Source organism: Manis pentadactyla, chromosome 3, assembly GCF_030020395.1.
Source record: "Manis pentadactyla isolate mManPen7 chromosome 3, mManPen7.hap1, whole genome shotgun sequence".
NCBI classification, from domain to species: Eukaryota; Metazoa; Chordata; class Mammalia; order Pholidota; family Manidae; genus Manis; species Manis pentadactyla.
Genome location: NC_080021.1, coordinates 66,744,840 through 66,764,188, shown reverse-complemented (window position 1 = coordinate 66,764,188; position 19,349 = coordinate 66,744,840). Strand labels below are relative to the sequence as shown.

Here is a 19,349-nt window from a genome sequence, read left to right as displayed (position 1 = left end):
TTAGCCATTATTAAATACTACATACTTCATATTCTCCCCCTTTACTCTTTTTGGATGAGAAGGCAGAGGTGTATCTGTGATGAGGAGAAATAATACATTTCCATTGACTACAGACACCCATAAACCATTCATGAAGTAGCTAACAATGCTTAGACAACCTAACATGTAGAATTAGGTTATAATCACAGTTTACAAAATTTACTGCTAACTTCTCTGGTTTTCTCCAGTGTTTCTGAGTCTCAAGCTAGTAACAAAAGTTTCATGGAAAAATCTATATCCTAAAGCCAGCATCACAGGAACAAAAAAAACTACTTAATTAAGTTTATGGATATGGATGTATAAATAAATGATAAATTTATCCCTTACATCTAGATGCTGTAAAAACAGTGGAGAATGACATAATGGTTTACGCTTCAAAAATAAATTATGAGGTGTTTAATGGAAGCAGCCTGATTTTATTTGCTATCTTACCTTTAAAGGGACTCCGGCAAGATCAGCTGACACAAATTCAACACCTGCTTAGAAAATAACATGTATCTGTCACTTTCCTTCCAAAATGAAAGTGAACAGCATAGCTAAAAATTCTACTTGAAGACCCAAAATCAAATGCCATATATTTCTAGAGTTACTATGGTAGCACTTACATGAAATTCTGCTTATCAAAGACCTTCTCCTTAAAGCTACTGACTCCACTATCCAGATAAATAAAATACACAAGTCTGAATTGAAATCTAAGACCAATTAACAAAAGAGACAGGAGCATACACATTTTATTAGCAATCTACAAACGACTTTTCCCCATTTCTATGCACACACACACTTGTTCTATAGTACAGAAAATCGCAGCTGAGAAATCTGAGTCCACTCTCACTTTCTCAGAAGATTCTGATTCCAGTGCTACCTCCTCTAAGACATGCTAACTGAAAAGATCTATACCAGATAGACTGGTAGTATTTTTAATTTTAATTATTTTCGAAGAATACCAGCTATGCCAACAGAACTCACAGTTAGAAGCGTTCAATTAAGAAAAAACAAATGATGTTCTCACAGTAAAATAGCTCTAAACTGAAACTCAACTCTCTTACAATCCAAGAAACATCCTTATGAATTTTACTAAAAAATGTTTTATAATACCTGTAAGTATAAATTTTGTTATTCCAGAATTTGGATTACCAGAAGAATAAAGTTCTCCAGTATTTCTGGTATATTTTTTAGCAAGGCACTATGCTTACTAGCAACCACTTCGCTTGTCTGTACCTACGGAAAGAACAATGCTCCAGTTGTAAATAGACTGCCTGGACTCTGTGATTGTCTCAACCTCACTAAGAGGTAGCTAACCGGCCTACCTCCTGAGGTGTATACCTTTCCCCAGGAGCACACTTTGGAAGCACTGTTAACTCCCCATGAACAAAGCATTTCCTTACCATAAACAGCCTTAATTGATGCTGTTGCCTTAACCTCTACTCATGAGGCTAGATTAAGACTTTTAGTAGGAACAACAGACATGTAATTCAGAAATCCGTGCTTAAAAGGAGTAAAAATATTGAGCAAGGAAATATGAAGTTAAACTTGCATTAATATTCCTCTTCCAGTTTAATAGTTCTTTGGTAATTATTCCTTATATTTCCCACAGCACTTAGCATAGGATTGTACAGTATAAATAGCTAATACATATTTTTGAAAGGAAGGAGAGTCAGAAGAAGAGAAGGATAGCCTCAGGATAAAGGGAAGGAGGGAAGAGAGAAAGGAGAGTTAATGGCACTGAATGAATTTAGTTTTATGGGGAAAACTAAGCAAATCTGTTTACACTAATGTGTGGATAAAAATGGGGGAAAGCAGAACAATAAAAATGCCTTAAAGCTTGGCCTATCAAACAGTTTCCAAGTGATGGCTTTGTGTCAGTAACACCCAATGGAAGGTATTTTCAATCTACATCCTATTTTGTCCTGAGTTCAGCAGTCCATTACACATAGTAAGAGCAGAGGAGTCTCCCCAAGGGGCTGAGATTAGGATTCTAGTCTCAACAGTTAAACAACAGAGGGTCTTTTGTCAACCATTAAAATATTTGTTATTTTCTACACTACAGTGCCTACCATGCCAATATTTGAAGGAAATACCACACAGTAGCAAAGTGGCTAAATATCAGCAGCTTTGTCTAAAGTAAATGATATATATTTAACTATTCTGGATTTTTGTTTAGATTTATACTGGTTTTCAGTGGATAGTGCTCAAAGCCTCAGATTTGTAGCTTGAATCATCAAGCTACCAGTCTTCATGGGAATTTACAAGTCTTTCAGTTAAATCAGATATCTAATCACAAACCTCCTATCTCTGAACAATGAGGGTATTCAAAATCCAACAAATATTCATTTGAAATGTACTTTCAACCATATCATATCGAATATGGACATGGTTTCTTTTGTGTCTTGATATGTATAATATAATTTTTAGTATTTAGCAGTAGATAACAAAGCACATTAGTATTGGAATAAGTATATTATGCTTTATTGTTCTTTGGAGAACTTCTCTCTCTGTATGTTAGCACTGAAGACTCTACCTGTATGTGTGAACAGTCTTCCCCACCCAACTCATCCTATCCTCCCACCCCAATCTTCCAGCATAGAGAATATAAACATGTAAGTAAATCCAAAGTATATGTGAATCCACACAGTGAGTTCAGTTTTCCACAGAGAAAAGGAAATTACATTTCAAAGTTATATTGTCAGATTTATTTCATGCTTGCTTCTGTTTTGACTATTATTTCTAAGAAAATTGTATTGACCAACTTTAAAAATGCTTAAAATGTGAGAATGGAATGGAAAAAGTGATGCACCTATAGATTAAGAAACACAGTTCAGTCTGTTAAATAAATTTTGTCTTTTTAATTCAAACTACAGAATTCCCTTTCCATATACTCAAATCTGGAATTTGCATTTACACTCATAGATACAACCTTTTGGGAAAGTGTGAGGGAATATACTTATTCACAGTTTCAAATCAAAACTTTAAGATGTATTCAAAAACACTGCCTTCAAGAACATTTTGTCCACAGTATTATACATTTTGAGACTCAAACATTTTTATATAATATGTTCTACTCAGTCCTGAAAATAAACTAAAGAGGGAAAGATGATGTTTTATCTAAACCAACTCTGCTCACCTCAAGGTTGCATCACTTCATTTCTAAAATAATTAAAATCTTTCTCCAGAAATATAAATTATAACACCTGTGAGATAGAGTTCTAATACTTCTTTCATCACTGTATTTCACACAAACTGTTCTCTGAAGGAAAAGTGACTTATCCAACAAACCACAGATACCACCTGTAACCTAAAATTTCTAATATTGCAAGGGATAAAGAATGATGACATAGAATACCACATTTACAATGGAAAAGCAATCCAAATGGCTTTCAGCCATGTGCCTGCCCTCTAAAAGTGAGTCTGAAACCAAAGTGCTTCTTTGGAACTTTAAATTGTTTAGGTACCCATTAAAATTCAAATGAGTCACTCACTGTGTTCAGTTTAAAATAAATGTTAAAAAGTTAGGACCTACCAATGAAACACAAGTAAAATAATGTTTGACTTTTCAATTAATTTTTGAAGTCCTCAAATATGAATATGATTTTCCCATATTACACTTACTGCCACAGATATGCTTGTTTACAGGGTTGTTTAGTCCTAAAATGGAGCTTAGTGGTTAAGATCAGGTCTTTGGAATGGCAAACGGCCACTTACTTGATAGGACCTTGGAAAAGTCACTTAACCTCTCTAAGCTTCAATTTCCTTATCTACTGTCCTGAAGACAACTGAAGGGCACTTACCTAATGCCTGGTTACAGTAGGAGGACAGTAAGTAATAGCTGCTGTTTCTAGTATTACTAATGGAACCTCTGCACAGAATAAGAAATGGCTTTGTAATTCCTAAGGTTTTCTTAAAAAAACAAAAAGTCAGATTTAGTTCTTTCTATAAATGAAAAATCATGGTAGTAGAAGGAGAGGTGAATACCTGAAGGAGGTAAAACAGATCAAAAACCAAAACCTACAAAAAACCAAACAACCAACAAAATAATAGTGACCAATACCTTGGAACACTTAAAGGAAAACTGTCAAGGACATAAGGAAACAGGTGATTGGTTTATGCCTAAAGCTATCTTTGATAAAGAACTCAAACATCAGTATAGAGGCAGAAAAATAATTTTTAAAGAAATTTCCACCCCAGTCTAGAAACAGACAACTAAAGAATGAAGTAAACATTCTGCATCCAGTGAAAGGTAGAGGAAAAATTTTTAACTTATTTCGGTTTCAGAGATTAAAACTGGACAACTTTCAAATCTACTTTGTTCTCTATAAAGATATTACAAAACATATCCAATATGGTAGCATGACCTAGTAAGGAAGCGAGAAGCTCCCACACCTGCTTTGGGTTTGTCTGTTGGTTGACCCTAAGACTCTCCTAGGATAGTTGACAAAATAAATACAGAATTGGAAGCGTTATCCTCTGAATTCTACCAACTAATCACACTTCAGTACATAAAATATACAACACAGGTAACGTCTCAGAACATTTAAGAGCTATATACTTCAAGTATCTGATATAAATTAATTTAATATTTAAAAATAAGTATAAGGAACCATCTCTAGTTTGTATTTACAGATGCAGAGTTCAATGACTCTGAATACAAATAAATTCTTAATATTCATTACCCATTACTTAAACATTTATTCAGTCTTTCTTGTTTATGACCACTATTTTAATGGTCATTGATACTGTTTTTAACAAGACAAAAATGATCTCAGTGTTGATGGAGCTTGTACTCTAGTAGAGGACACCCTATAAATAAATAAGAATATATTATGTGATAATAAATATCATGATAAAAATAAATCAGGGTTGTGTGATAAGCAGTAACTGAGAAACTATTTCAGACTGGTTGGAGAAGAAAGCTTGCTCATTACATTTAAAACATCTACTCCCACAAGGCTGAAATTTGCTACCAAAATAAGCAGCATCTATTCTTTTATTACACATAAAAATAAATGCAAACATTCTGCCAGCCATGAAACTGTAATTCACCTCATCCAATAGGGATCTGTAAACTCTTCCCAAATACATACAGTAAATACTGATAAACATTTTACCTTCAAATGTCATTTCCAACACATTCACAGAAAAATTTCATAATAAAACAAGTTCTGACAAATATACATTTGTTTATCCATATTCATTTACTTACATATTATTTTGCTAAACTACAGGGTAATTTTTAAATATTTTACTTAAAAATTAAAATATTCCATCAGAAAGGCTTAATTTTAACTCACCTGTGCCTGTACACAGTGCAGATGTATAAATTTGTAGCCAAATCCAAGAAAAATCTGCAATATAAACAAAAAAGCATGAATAAAAATGCAAAATCCTGTTAGACTATTACTAGTTAGAGAGGATGTGATTTTTACAACCAATATATAAGAAATACTCATTAATATCATGTCTCCATTAAATTGCATGGCAAATCAAGAAGTAAATTTCTGCATTACTTCTATTTGTACAAGATAATGTAAAATATCTAAGGCCACATTTCACTGTGAATTATTAAGTATCTACCCTACAAATTCTGAGTTCCTGCCATAACACATTACACCTATCTTCTAGCTGCTATCAAATTTCTAAGTACTGAAGCTGAGCAAAAGCAGAGACTCAAGCTACCAATTTCCACACTGCTCTCCGAGGACTAGCCCAGTGCCTAGACATAGTAACAAAGGGCACATTAAGCTTTACTGAATATATAAATAAAATTCACATAGTGATCTTTATTTGCTGTGATTTATATGAAACCAAAGGCTTGAAATTACTGACATAAAAATCTATGTCATAATTGTTTAAGGTATAACTTGAAAAGTGACTGAATAATTTACCTCATAAAAAGTCTTGAGTAAAACGAAGTTGAAATGATGCCATATATGACAATCATTAACAATCTGCAAGAGCCAATGTGGATAAGAAAAAGAAGAAATGAACATTTTCAATAATGAGGGTAGCTGCTCCCCAAGTTTCTTCTGGGTGCATATGTTTCAGAACAAGAAGCTTAACCAGGAAAGACTACAGCATTTTCTCTGACCACACCAGGATCACTTGCCACACTGTTTGTTTCCAAGATGTACTGCGAGGAACAACAAACACAAAAGATATGTGCTTGTGATATTTTGTGTTTTAATGTTTACTATTTTTGTATTTGATGGGCCCTAGGAAAATCACTTGATTGTCACTAGTACTGCTAACTAGTAGTAGTATATCTTTTCTTTAACAATTATATACCGTTAGATTTAATCAGCTTCAAGGAATGCTTTTATAACTGAGCTACTAGACTTTTTTTTCCTTCAGAGGGCACCAATCACTAATAATTCACACTTTGATTCATTATCAAACTTAAAACAGTATTAGCTCTCTTAAGAGCCTTTTTACTCTTTAGAATAATAAACAGAACCTAACAGTACAAAAAAAGCTAATATTAACTTTGTATCCAAATGACCACTTTTCTAGGGCACTGGAAACATCTGAATTCATAATCTTAAGAGGCTAAAGGGGATAGAAATAGAAAAAAATTGCATTTTGGTTTTTACCAAGACCTGATCAGCCTGGAGATAATCATATGTAATGAAATGCAGTGAGGGTATTAGTCAGAGATAATTCATGAGAAACAAAAGGAAATTTGTATGCAAATAAGTTATCACAGTAAGTAAAACAAATGGATTCTCCTCTAATGGCAGTCAGTGAGTAGTGTGCAATAATCTGTTATGTAATAGTAATAGGAATCATCAATTTTTTCCAGCACTACTGGTGTAGATATATTCATTATGCTGCCCTAGTAAAGACCATTATAATTCTATACTAACACCTAACTTGCTCAAGGACATTATACTACGCAACTATCAAGAGCTAAAACTTGTGATATTAGTAGGAATGATTATATTAAGTTATTAATGTTTGATCTATACTATTCACAAAGTTTCTATTAATATGCTAATATAATATGAGAAAAAAGTGTCAATGCATCCATGCTAAAGAAAGAAATATAAGAGACATGAAGCTACAAGAGACATTAAGATGTGGATAATTTCCACAGTAGTGATATTCTGGTGTAACAGTTTAAGCAAGAGGAATTAATAAAATACTTACAAGCAGAATTACAAAATGTTTTGTAAGTTACTAAACAATAGCCATTTAAAGCAGCAGCACAGGCCACAACTCCTTACTGAATGAACAGGCCACTACTCTTCTATTAGTCCTCATAGTTTTCACCAAGTTCCTTTAGGAATGAATTTCAAGGGAAGGTGAGGGGAAGACTACCTTTGGCCAGATAGGAAGACAGAAGACAGGAGCCCTTGCAAGAGAAGGCAGAGAGATACAGTACAAATTTCTCTCTTACTATCACTATTTCCACTATACAAACTGAAAGGATACACCTCCTCTCCACAAAGCAAAAGGTCACTATTAGAAGACAGCAAAGAACAGATGAAAAAACCTGGAGTTAAGTATCATCAGCCAGACTAGGTTTCAAAATCTGGCTTTATCATGTAAACACTGCTGCTGCTAACAGTCTATCACCAACAGCAGCTTAGGTAGGTATGTGGCCTAGGAAATGTGACTGTGGGCTCAACTATAAAATGAGACTAATAATGTCTTCTTTACAGCACCTTGCAAGAATTACATGAAATAATTACATAAAGCACCTGATACATACTAGGCATTATGACCCTGCCAAGTACGAACTTTTTACATGTTGTTGGTTATGGCAGGTAAATCATGAAAGTGATGAAAAACAGAAGTATCAGGCCAACCCTAGCCCAACTAGAACTGATTTTCCTGGGATGTCCTCTAATGGCTTTATCCATCCATAATCCTCCAGAGAGACATAAACACAGAGGCTGCTGGGATATTTTTGAACCAGGGCTACTTCAAAACTACATCAAAAGTTGAAAGACACTACCTGATTTCAAATCTTTGTATTATAAAGTTACAATAATCAGAACAATGGGGTACTGGCATAAGGACAAACAACACAAGAGAACAGAGTCCAGAAACAGACCCACACATACATATTAATTAGTTTTCAACAGAGATGGCAAGGTAATTCATTGAGGAAAGGACAGTCTTTTCAATAAATAGCTTATATGAAAGGGAGGAAAAAAAGAACCTTGACTTGTACCATGTACAAAAATTAACTCAAAATGGACAGGATCATAAATCTAAAAGTAAGAACTAAACTACAAAACTGGCAAAAGAAAACAGTTGAAGATAATTACTGTGGATTAGGCAAAAAAAATTTAGATATGATACCAAAGGCATAAAAAAAAAATACCAAAAGGACCATAAAAGAAAAACAACAACAACAACAACAAATTCCATTAAAATTAAAATGTCTACTCCTCAAGACATAATGTTAAAAATGAAAAGGCTAGACACAGACTTGGAGAAAATGCTGACAGAATAACTATCTGATAAAGTACATGCATTTAAAACTAAATAAAGAGCTAAATAATCAAATAAAACATACCTATCTATAATATATAAAGGACTTACACTTCAATAATAAAACAATTCAACTTTCTAAAATGAATGAACTATGTGAAGAGATTTTACATACAACACAAGATATATACAATGGGAAAGTATACAAAATATTACTAAACACCATTAGTCATTAAGAAAATGGAAATTAAAATATAATGAAATATCCTGGAAATCCAGTAAAATATCTAAAATGTTGACAAGGATGTGGAAAAGCTAGAACCCTCATATCACACTCCTTGCCAGTGGGAAAGTACAAGGGTATGGCCATTTTGGAAAACAGTTTGGAAGTTTCATCATATAACTCAACAATTTTACACCAAGGTTTGTGCTTTCATTTATCTTGGGGATGGATGACCATACAAAGAGTAGAACTTGAATGTTCCTAGCAGCTGTGTTCAGAATAGCCAGAAACTGAAAACGACTCAAATGTTTATCAGTTGGAGAATGGATTTTTTTTAAGAATGTGGTACATTCACACAACGGAATACCACTCAACAATAAAAAGGAATGAATTACTGATACATGCAAAGACATGAATGAACCTCAAAAACATTGTGTCAAATGAAAGAAACCAGACACAAAGACAACATACTGTATGATTCTACTGATTTGAAATTTCTAGAAAAAGTAAAACTATGTAGATAGAAAATAGATTGATAGTGTCCTGGGTCAGAAAATAGGAGAGGACTGACTGAAAACGACACAAGAGAACTTTGCAGGCTGACAAAATTGTTCTGAAACTGAATTGTGGTGACACTAAACAAAAATATAGGAAACATGAGACATGCCTAATTGTAGAAATTTACTGAAACTCATTCTTTAGTTCATTTAAAATGGGTGCATTTTATGATAGGCAAATTATATCTTAGTTTTCTAAATGCTAAAAAAGTTTTAGCGATTTTTAAAAAATGTACCTCTGTGTCCCTGCTTTCTTCCTATGTAATAGCTAATGCTGTTATATGAGATCTCAGAGGAAAAGGCAGTTCTAGTCGCAAATGGTGACATGAACATTTTGCCAAGTAAGCATCAACAAGCAGGCTGCAGAAGTAACACATCATTACTTTGAGGCAAAAATTCAGGATTGAGCCTACATTGTACATAAAAGATTGCTGGCAGCATGACAGCTGCATGATTTTTTTAAAAGGTGGGGGGTGGAGTTAGGAGGAGATATGTTTAATATTTTACTTTATTACTATTATTTTTTTAAGTGAATGCTTAGGAATAGAACCAGAGGAAGCAAAGTAAGCAGGGAGGAAAATGAAGTGACATCTAAACTTCTATCATTATGACTACTAGAATGAGAGAAAGGCCACACTTCATTTTTCATTTACTACTACCCCCTCCAACCAATATCATCAATAGCTATCACTTATTGAATCCTTATTTTGAGACCACTGGGTGTAGGGTTTTATATCTATGTTTCCTACATCTTCCTAACAACCCAGTGAGGTAGGTACTGCTACTCTCTCTCCATTTGGCAGATACAGACGAACGTAACAGAGAAGTGAAGTGCTTTTGTCCAAGGTCACAGAGCTGATGTAGGAGCAAAGTCTGGATTCTAACCCAGAGTCTGGCTGCAGAATACATGCATGCTCTCACAGATTGGGATGTTACAGAAGTTTACTGTTTTGATAATGCTATCATTTTTGTCAACTTGATTTGAAAAAGAAAATAGCAAAATGTGATCAACTGGTAAACTGTCTTCTTGAGGTTTTTGGTATGGTATGAACAATAACAACAAAGCATGTTCCCCACATCATCCACCCCTGGCTGACACTGTTAATACATCTTGACATTTTTTTCCTGATTCAAATGTAGACTCACAGTTTTCTCAAAGTTGCTACCAATCATAGAAAGTCATCACCAATATATTGGTACTGATATGCAAGTGAAAATCTATTTGCAACAAGAACAACTACCTTGATTTTTCATGGGCAGCAAATTATACGGCACATGCAAATGGAAAGAGACAACTATTCAAAGGGGAGCCCTACAACCTCCACAGTTCTTGTTCTAACACAGGTCCTATTACTGGTCTTCTTGTTATTTAGCCAGCACCAGTCAGTCATCAAGCTTGACAGACAGTTTTGGTAAAAATGAACAGGACACATGGAGAAAGGAAGAAAGAGCTAAAATAACTAATCAAATTATATGAGATTCTTCAAGAGTTCCAGACAAGCATATCTGAACACATACCCACCAGAACCATACACTAGTAATACAGGATTAATACAGTATTTTTCCACTTCTTGCTTTAAAAGCACAAAGACTCGCAAATGACTGAACATGAAACACCTTTAACTCAGCATGTTTCAAACAGTATAACATCAAGAAGAAACTCAGTCATACTTTCAAGACATAATTATGAAAACTATTTCAGATTATTAAACAGGACATTATACATTATATAAAAGTATCTTAAAATGCAACTTTCACACACACATATATACGTATTTTTATTGAGATATCACTGATATACAATCTTATAAAGGTTTCAAATGAGCATCATTGTGGTTACTACATCTCCCCCCTATTATCAAATCCCCACCACATACCCCATTTACAGTGACTGTCCATCAGCATAGTAAGATGCTATAGAGTCACTCACTGTCTTCTCTGTGCTACACTGCCTTCCCCGTGACTCCCCATATTATGTGTGCCAATCATAATACCCCCTTAATCCCCTTCTCCCTTCCTTCCCACCCAGCCTCCCAACCCCTTTCCCTTTGGTAACTTTTAGTCCATTCTTGGGTTCTGTGATTCTGCTGCTGTTTTGTTCCTTCAGTTTTTCTTCGTTGTTATACTACACAAATGAGTGATATCATTTGGTATATGTCTTTCTCCACCTGGCTTATTTCACTGAGCATAATACCCTCTAGCTCCATCCATGTTATGGTTGCAAATGGTAGGATTTGTTTTCTTCTTATGGCTGAATAACATTCCATTGTGTATATGTAACACCTCTTCTTTATCCATTCATCTACTGATGGACACTTAGGTTGCTTCCATGTCTTGGCTATTGTAAATAGTGCTGCAATAAACATAGGGGTGCATATGTCTTTTTGAATCAGGGATCTTATTTTTTTGCAGTAAATTCCTAGGAGTGGAATTCCTGGGTCAAATGGTATTTCTATTTCTAGTTTTTTGAGGGACCTCCACATTGCTTTCCACAATGGTTGAACTAATTTACATCCCCCCCAACAGTATAGGAGCGTTCCCCTTTCTCTCCATCCTCGCCTGCATTTATTGTTGCTTGTCTTTTGGATGTGAGGTGATATCTCATTGTGGTTTTAATTTGCATTCCCCTGATGATTAGTGATGTGGAGCATCCATTCATGTGTCTGTTGGCCATCTGAATTTCTTTGGAGAAGTGCCTGTTCAGATCCTGTGCCCATTTTTTAATCCAGTTGCTTTTTGGTGTTGAGGCATACAAGCTCTTTATATATTTCAGATGTTAACCCTTGTCAGATATGTCATTTATGAATATACTCTCCCATACTATAGGATGCCTTTTTGTTCTGGTGATGGTGTCCTTTGCTGTACAGAAACTTTTTAGTTTGATGCAGTCCCATGTGTCCATTTTTGCTTTTGTTTCCCTTGCTTGAGAAGATTTATGTATTCAGGAAGAAGTTGCTCATACTTCTGTTTAAGAGATCTTTGCCTATGTTTTCGTCTAAGAGTTTTATGGTTTCATGACTTACATTCAGGTCTTCGATCCATTTCAAGTTTATTTTTGTGTATGGAGTTAGGTAGTAATCCAGTTTCATTCTCTTACATATAGCCTTCCAGTTTTGCCAACATCAGTTGTTGAAGAGACTTTCATTTCTCCATTGTATATCTATGGCTCCTTTATCATATATTAATTGGCCATATATGTGTAGGTTTATATCTGACTCTCTATTCTGTTTCATTGATCTACGGATCTGTTCTTGTGCCAGTACCAAATTGTCTTGATTACTGTGGCTTTGTAATAGAGCTTGAAGTTGGGGAGCATAATTCTCCCTACTTTTTTCTTCCTTCTATGCATTGTTTTGGCTATTTGGGGTCTTCTGTGGTTCCACATGAATTTTGGAACTATTTGTTCTAGTTCAAGGAAGAATGGTGTCAGTATTTTGATAGGGATTGCATTGAATCTACAGATTGCTTTAGGCAGGGTGGCAATTTTGACAATATTAATTCTTCCTATCCATGAGCATGGGATGTATTTACATTTATTGGTGTCTTCTTTAATTTTTCTCAAGAGTGTCTTGTAGTCTTTCACCTCCTTGGTTAGGTTTATTCCTAGGTATTTTATTCTTTTTGATGCAATTGTGAATGGAATTGTTTTCCTGATTTCTCTTTCTGCTAGTTGTGTGGTCAATAGATGGGCATTAGGTCTTCTCTATATGCCTGATAAAATTCACTAATTCATTCTTGGAAATTTTCAGTTTACTAAAACTGGTGCTTCAAATTAAAAGTCAGTTTTGAGATGTTATTTTCTTATTTTATTTCAATTTAATAAAATGTTTGAAAAAGTACAATTAATCATAAGTTAAACTAGTAGACACTTAGATTTATAAGTTTTCATCCATACCAAATGTAAAAAAGTTCCTAAGCCAAAGCTAAAATAGATGCATAGAAATGGATAAATTTTAAAATTCCTAAACTATTGGTAGGTACACACACACAACTGATAGGTATGATAGAGTGAAAAATGTGACACGTATCAAGTCACAGATCTCATATGACCATGTGTTTCAGTTTTGTCTCCCCTACCATGGTCAGAGCCAATACAATAAAGCAGCAATCCTAAAATAGTAACTCTCCAAGGAATAGTGTTCTTGCCCAGAAAGAGACCTAGAAGAAAAATTAATCTCATACATGTAGTTGCATATACATGGCTCAAATTTGATAAAAGACTAAAGATACTATATTTGGAATCACTAATCTGAAAATAGCACTTACATCCATAGAAATGGTTGAAATTTCCTAGAGAGTAGATACAAAGAATAGGGAACTTGGAGTCTGGAATTAAGCCCTAGGGGAGTCCTACATTTAAAAATTATGTAGAAAAGGAACTGGCCAAGGAGAAGGAGAAGAAATTATCCAAGAGGCAGAAAAAGATCAGCAAAGACAAGTACCAGGGAATCTGAGAGGAGGTAGTTCCAAAAAGGAGAAGTGGTCAATATTGCTCAATGCTACTGAGAATAATAGCTTCTACTTGATTTGATAAGCACAAATTGCTGATGACCTTCATAACAACAGGTCATTTCACTGGAGTGATAAAGACAGCAGATTGGAAAAAGTTAAAATATTAACAAGTAAAGAGGAAATAAGGATTTGGACACAGCATATACCAATGATCACCATCATTATCATCTTATGCTAAAATTTATCTTTCCCTCTAGACTGTGAGGTTCTTGAGAGCAAGGGTAAGGTTTTATCTGCTTTTAAGAAGACAACCTGATGTTGGACTAGTGATTTAAACAAAGCCCCTGCAGAAGTCCTAGGGCTTTAATTAGGGTGATCAGTCCAAAAATCCACAAAATATTAGTCTCTGACAGAATTACAGAGGAGAAAAGAAAATATTAGTTACTGAGCAGAATCTTTCTTAAATACTGATAAAGGCTCAGAGATGACTTCCCACCAAAACTTGAACACACTAACTGGACAACCTCAAAAATAACAGGCTCCAATTCTACGAGTAGAGTTTTAACTTTTTTTTCCTCCTAATAATGAAGATATTTTTTGCCACTTCAAACAAAAACTGAGATCTGGAAGAAACTTAGAAATATTCTATTTTAACTACTCGGTTTTACAAATGAGAAACTGAGGCTCAAAGAGATTAGTACCTCTACTGACAATGACAGTACCTGTCCCAGTCATTCTCTGACCTAGGTAGTTTCTGTGAACCCAGAAACAAATATCCTAAAAACGCCAGCCTTACCATCACGTCTTAACTGCTATGGAAATCATCAACAAATATGTGTGAACCTTTCCATCTAAGAAAGGCATTATGTACACAAAAAGGTATGAGAGAGGCTTGTAACTTAGCTGTGAATCTAGAATTTATAGATAAAATATCTAACAATAAAAAATCTAAATAAAACTTGAAAGATATGGAGATGACTATTCTAACAAGCTGAACATACAGAGTAACAAGGAGAACTACCTTTTGTTTAGTATCAGGTGTCAAAATTTGTATCAAACGATCAAGTTTTCTAAGTATCATTTTTAGTATTTCCCATAAATAGGTTATTTATCACTTCCATTTTGCAGATGAGTAAACTGAAAGAGAAGTTAAGTGAATTACTCAAGTGAAAGCAACAATTAGAACTACTAGTAGAATCTAGGTATGTCTGAATTCAAGATCTCACTCTTGGCCTGCTGTTTCTACACAGTTCCTTCTGTCAGGCTCTCCTCTGCACCTCTTACTCCACTCAGCTCCTTATTTTCTCCCATAAAAAAGGATTCTTACCAAGATGGTGCCTCCTAATATTTAGCTATTACAAAAACAGTCCCAAGCATAAATTGAGCCAATGAATTCACCCAATCTAACTCAATGAATTGCCCTAAAATGTTTACTAACAAGATAATCCAATGATTGGTTTGTAATGGAATAAATACAACAATATTGTAGGATAAAAGACAGAAGTGAAGAAAAAAAATGTAAAGGCTGTGACAAAATTAGGACTTTATCTGACACAAGGAATTGAACTTAAAAAAGAAAACATTCTAAAGCCTAAATCTGGAGACAGCTAGGAAAACAACCTATTATGGTTGAATTTTTCTTCAAACCAGTAGTCCAAAAGACCAGGAACATATATAAATATCCATGAAGTATTCTCATATCACATTTTCATTCTGATGACAATCTAAAATTATTCAACATACAGATATGTTAAATCATATAGATGACCATAATGTAGATGATAAGTCGCTGCTATTTAATTTCAGTGTTTGCATTTGTGCTTACAAGGATTAGAGACTAGTATTATTTTAAGATCTTTGATATCAAGTCTTAAGGGACAAAGTTTTCTATAAGTGCAGGGAAGGAAAAATAATGGGGGAGATGGGAAATATCTTCACACAGCTAACAGTAATATATGCTGAACTCAATGGAACCTGAGCCAGTCAGACTGAAACAGCAACTTTGTTACAGCCAGACAGCATTGCATGTGTTGTTAATTTAAATCTTATTGATTTGGTAGTTTTGTTTATATTTAGTTAGTAAATCTGGTTTTGTTTTACAAGTCCTAATGAAACTAAAATCTTTCTGCATTGACAAGGGACCTAATAACATATATTAAAATGAGTGTTTTTCATAAAGACCATTATACCAGCTAATTTCCCCATTATTTACATAATAAATATGGCTATAAAATGTGGATTAAAAAATCATTCATATACTGCTTTTGTTCTCAAAAAATTCTGCTGACAAACCAAATAAGGTCCTACCAGTGGTACCCAAAATGTGTCACTGAATGTAGCTCTAGAACAAAGTTTTTCTAGGTTTAAACCTAAGTGAGAAAAAATGTGTTTTATTTTTCTATAAAACTAAGTTCTGTTAAACTTGACGATTCTCCTTTATTATTACATTATGAGTTTATTATCTGGCAGGGTTAAGTTTTCCTTTTATTTTCTGAAATAGTAGAAGTAGACGGTGATTTTTTCATGTAATGACTAAACAAAACACAAAAATTTGTCAAAATTTGGCAAGTTACATCAGTTCCCTAGATCTGGGGGGATTTTTCAATAGTTCATGAAATCAGAATCTCTAGGGTACCACTGGCCTACTTATTATGAAATGATATGTATGTGTATATATAGATACACAGACATACACACACACACAAACACACACACACACACACACATATACGGATATATGTATTCCCCTCTGGCACCACAGGGAAAAGTTCTTGTTTCTATCCAAAGAGGCAATCCTCTGGCTCCTTCTTCTCCTCCATCTCTCTCCCTCCCTCTCTTTTCAGGTCTAGACAAAGCACTCCAGGTGGTAAGCCACAAATGCAGCACAGAGACAGAAAGGAGCTTTCATCAGGTCCCTAAGTACTCAGAAGTAGATGTTTGCTGACCATGCAATAATAATCCATCGCCTAATCAGGTTAATAATAACGATAACAATACACAAAGAACAGAAACTGTGGAAGATTAATGAAAGCCAATAAACTCTTTGAGAAGTGAAGTATAACTGTCCTCCCCTCAAAACTGTCTTAACTGATTGGCTTCACCGACAGATTGTGGCAGAAATGAATGGTATTCTAGGATTTTTGAGCCATGAACCTTCAGCCTGGGACTCTGGAACACTTTATATCTCAGAGTTCTGAGCTGTTACATAAGTCTTGATTGCCTTGAAGCCACCATTCTCTGAGGAAGCCCAAACTAACAATGTAGAGAAGACACATGAAGAGGAAAATTAGATGCCCAGACATTCCCCAGATGTTCTATCCCCTAATACTTCCTGGTCATCCCATCTCAGACTCCAGACATCATGGAGCAGAAAAAAGCCATCCCTGCTATATGCCCTGTCCAAATTCCTAACCCACAGAATTTTGATATAAAATAACAATACGTTGTTTTAAGCAATATATAACCAGAATAAAAACTAATAATAGCTTTTCATAAACAGTAAAAAGAGACTTTAAAGCAAAAAAGAAATGTCTTGGGCAGACTAGCTGGAAACTAGAATGGCATCAGACACAAAAGAGGATTATGAGACAAGACGACAAATATAAATCTACTCATTCATTTGTCCAACAGTATCAGAACTTTCAACAGGGATATATACAGGATCTGGAGATGGTTTTAAAAAAAGGTCTTGACTTCAAGGAACTTACAGACTAGAAAGTTATTATGTATCATAGTCTTCTTATATACTTTTTAATGATTTTCACAAAACAACAAATTCAACAATACAAATCAAATCAAATGCAGATCAGTCTCACAGATGAACCCAGGGTTTGGGTTCGTCTACGAGAAGGAAGTGAAGATTGAACCAAGTGAAGATTGAACCAAAATCCCACAAAAGGTCATTTGTAGTTTATACTATCTAGACATGCTTTAGGTTAACTATAGTATATAATAAAATGTTTGGGTTTTCATTTCAGACTATAAATTCAAAGCATGCGTAACTAAGCCTCTATTTTTCTTCATAAAGTATCAGGTTAAAGAACTTTTTAAAGATATATTATTACAAATAGGCCAAGTAGACCTTTTCTACTTTACTGCAGTCAAGATTCTGGGACCCAGAATGGGCAAAGCAAGTAAGGTCACTAGTAAGCTGCTGTTTTAACAAGATTTATTTCAGTCTAGGTGTGCTACGGTTTAAACAAACACACTTAGTATTCCAGTGACTAAAATAATTTTAACTGCTGCTTTTATTAAAGCATAGACAATTTAACCTTTCATAATATTATTCTCAGGGTTCTAAAATTATTTACAATTTTTCTGTTTGCAGTATTTCTCTATTCAAATTTTACATGAAGCCGAAAAGAACACAAATAGAGAAAATTATTTTAACAGGTATTTTTAAATACAGGAAAATGTTTGATCTCACACTGTGAAAGAATGAACTGTAAATATGTTTATGGCCTCTTGGTCAAAAGAGCATAGTGTATCTTAAAACTATCAGCACCTAGTATAATGCCCCTGCAGGAAGGTACTCAGCAAATGTGTGTTGACTGATAACACATTTATTCCCAATTGTTTTTTAAGTGTGGACAATAAAAAAAGGCAATACTGTTTTCTGTTTAGTAAATACTGGAGGCAAAGAAAAAAGGGTATGTTTTCTAAACCAGTCCCAAAGAAATATACCTTCCCGTTTTCTTTTAAAACATTAAAAGAGGTATGGTGTTAGGGATATATTAACAAATTATATGTGCTCTAAGGGCCAAAATAGGAAATGGTAAGTGATAATACAACAGTAACCTAACTTATAAATGGCCTGAATCTACCTTTACTCTCATAATTTCAATTTCAGCAAATTACACGGTAATTTGTCAGAATGTCCTTTTAAAAACAAGACACAAAAGAAGAAAACTCTTTTTGTTAAAAAGTAAGTCATTAATATTTTATCTAAAATATACATACTGTAAAAGACAAAACAGCATATAGAACAAGAACATAATTAGAAACTTAAAAATGATAATGTCAACATTCCATTATAAAAACTAACAATATCGAGGGATTAAAGATGGCAGCATGAGAGGTGAGACAGAGGCTTCTTCTAAAAACCGCATATAATACGAAAATATAATTAATACAACTAATCCTGAAAGAGCAACAGGAAAGAAGACTGAGCCAGACTGCACATACCTGAAGAAATGAGCAGACTTCATGGAACAGGGTAATGTATGAAAGCTGTGGCCTGGCAGGACCCAAGCCCTTCCCCAACCCCAGCTCATCAGCGGGAGAAAGAGAAATGGAGCAGGAAGGGAGTGAAGGCCTGGGACTGCTGAATACATAACACCAGAGATCTGCTCTGGAAGCACAAACTTACATTTCATGGTGCTTTCATGATACTCTCATGATTAGGGGATTGGAAAGCTAAGAGAGGCAGAATTCCTGGAGAGACTGAGATTCCAGCTGTTTGTGGAAACCAGGGATCCATATCCGGCTGCTCTGGGACAAAAGAAAGGTGGACAGTCTGAGAGACTTCCTAACAAGGAAGCCCTTAGCAAGAGGACTGCTAAAGGAGCAAAGATTGCACAGAGCTTACTACTCAGCAGAAAGGACAGGTAGACAAAATTGTCCAGGTGCACTCTGCCCAGCAGGTT

At 34.6% G+C, this 19,349-nt stretch overlaps 1 protein-coding gene across 12 annotated transcripts in view; it reads right to left on the bottom strand.

Moving 5' to 3' along the window:
- Window positions 1-19,349, bottom strand: part of NCOA2 (nuclear receptor coactivator 2) — a 298,607-nt gene that overhangs the window by 185,743 nt on the left and 93,515 nt on the right. For all 12 annotated transcript variants that reach the window (XM_036886218.2, XM_036886214.2, XM_036886211.2 and 9 more), the window contains one exon: window positions 5,325-5,378. The gene's annotated coding sequence lies outside the window, so the exon portion shown is untranslated. The remainder of the gene's footprint in view (window positions 1-5,324; window positions 5,379-19,349) is intronic.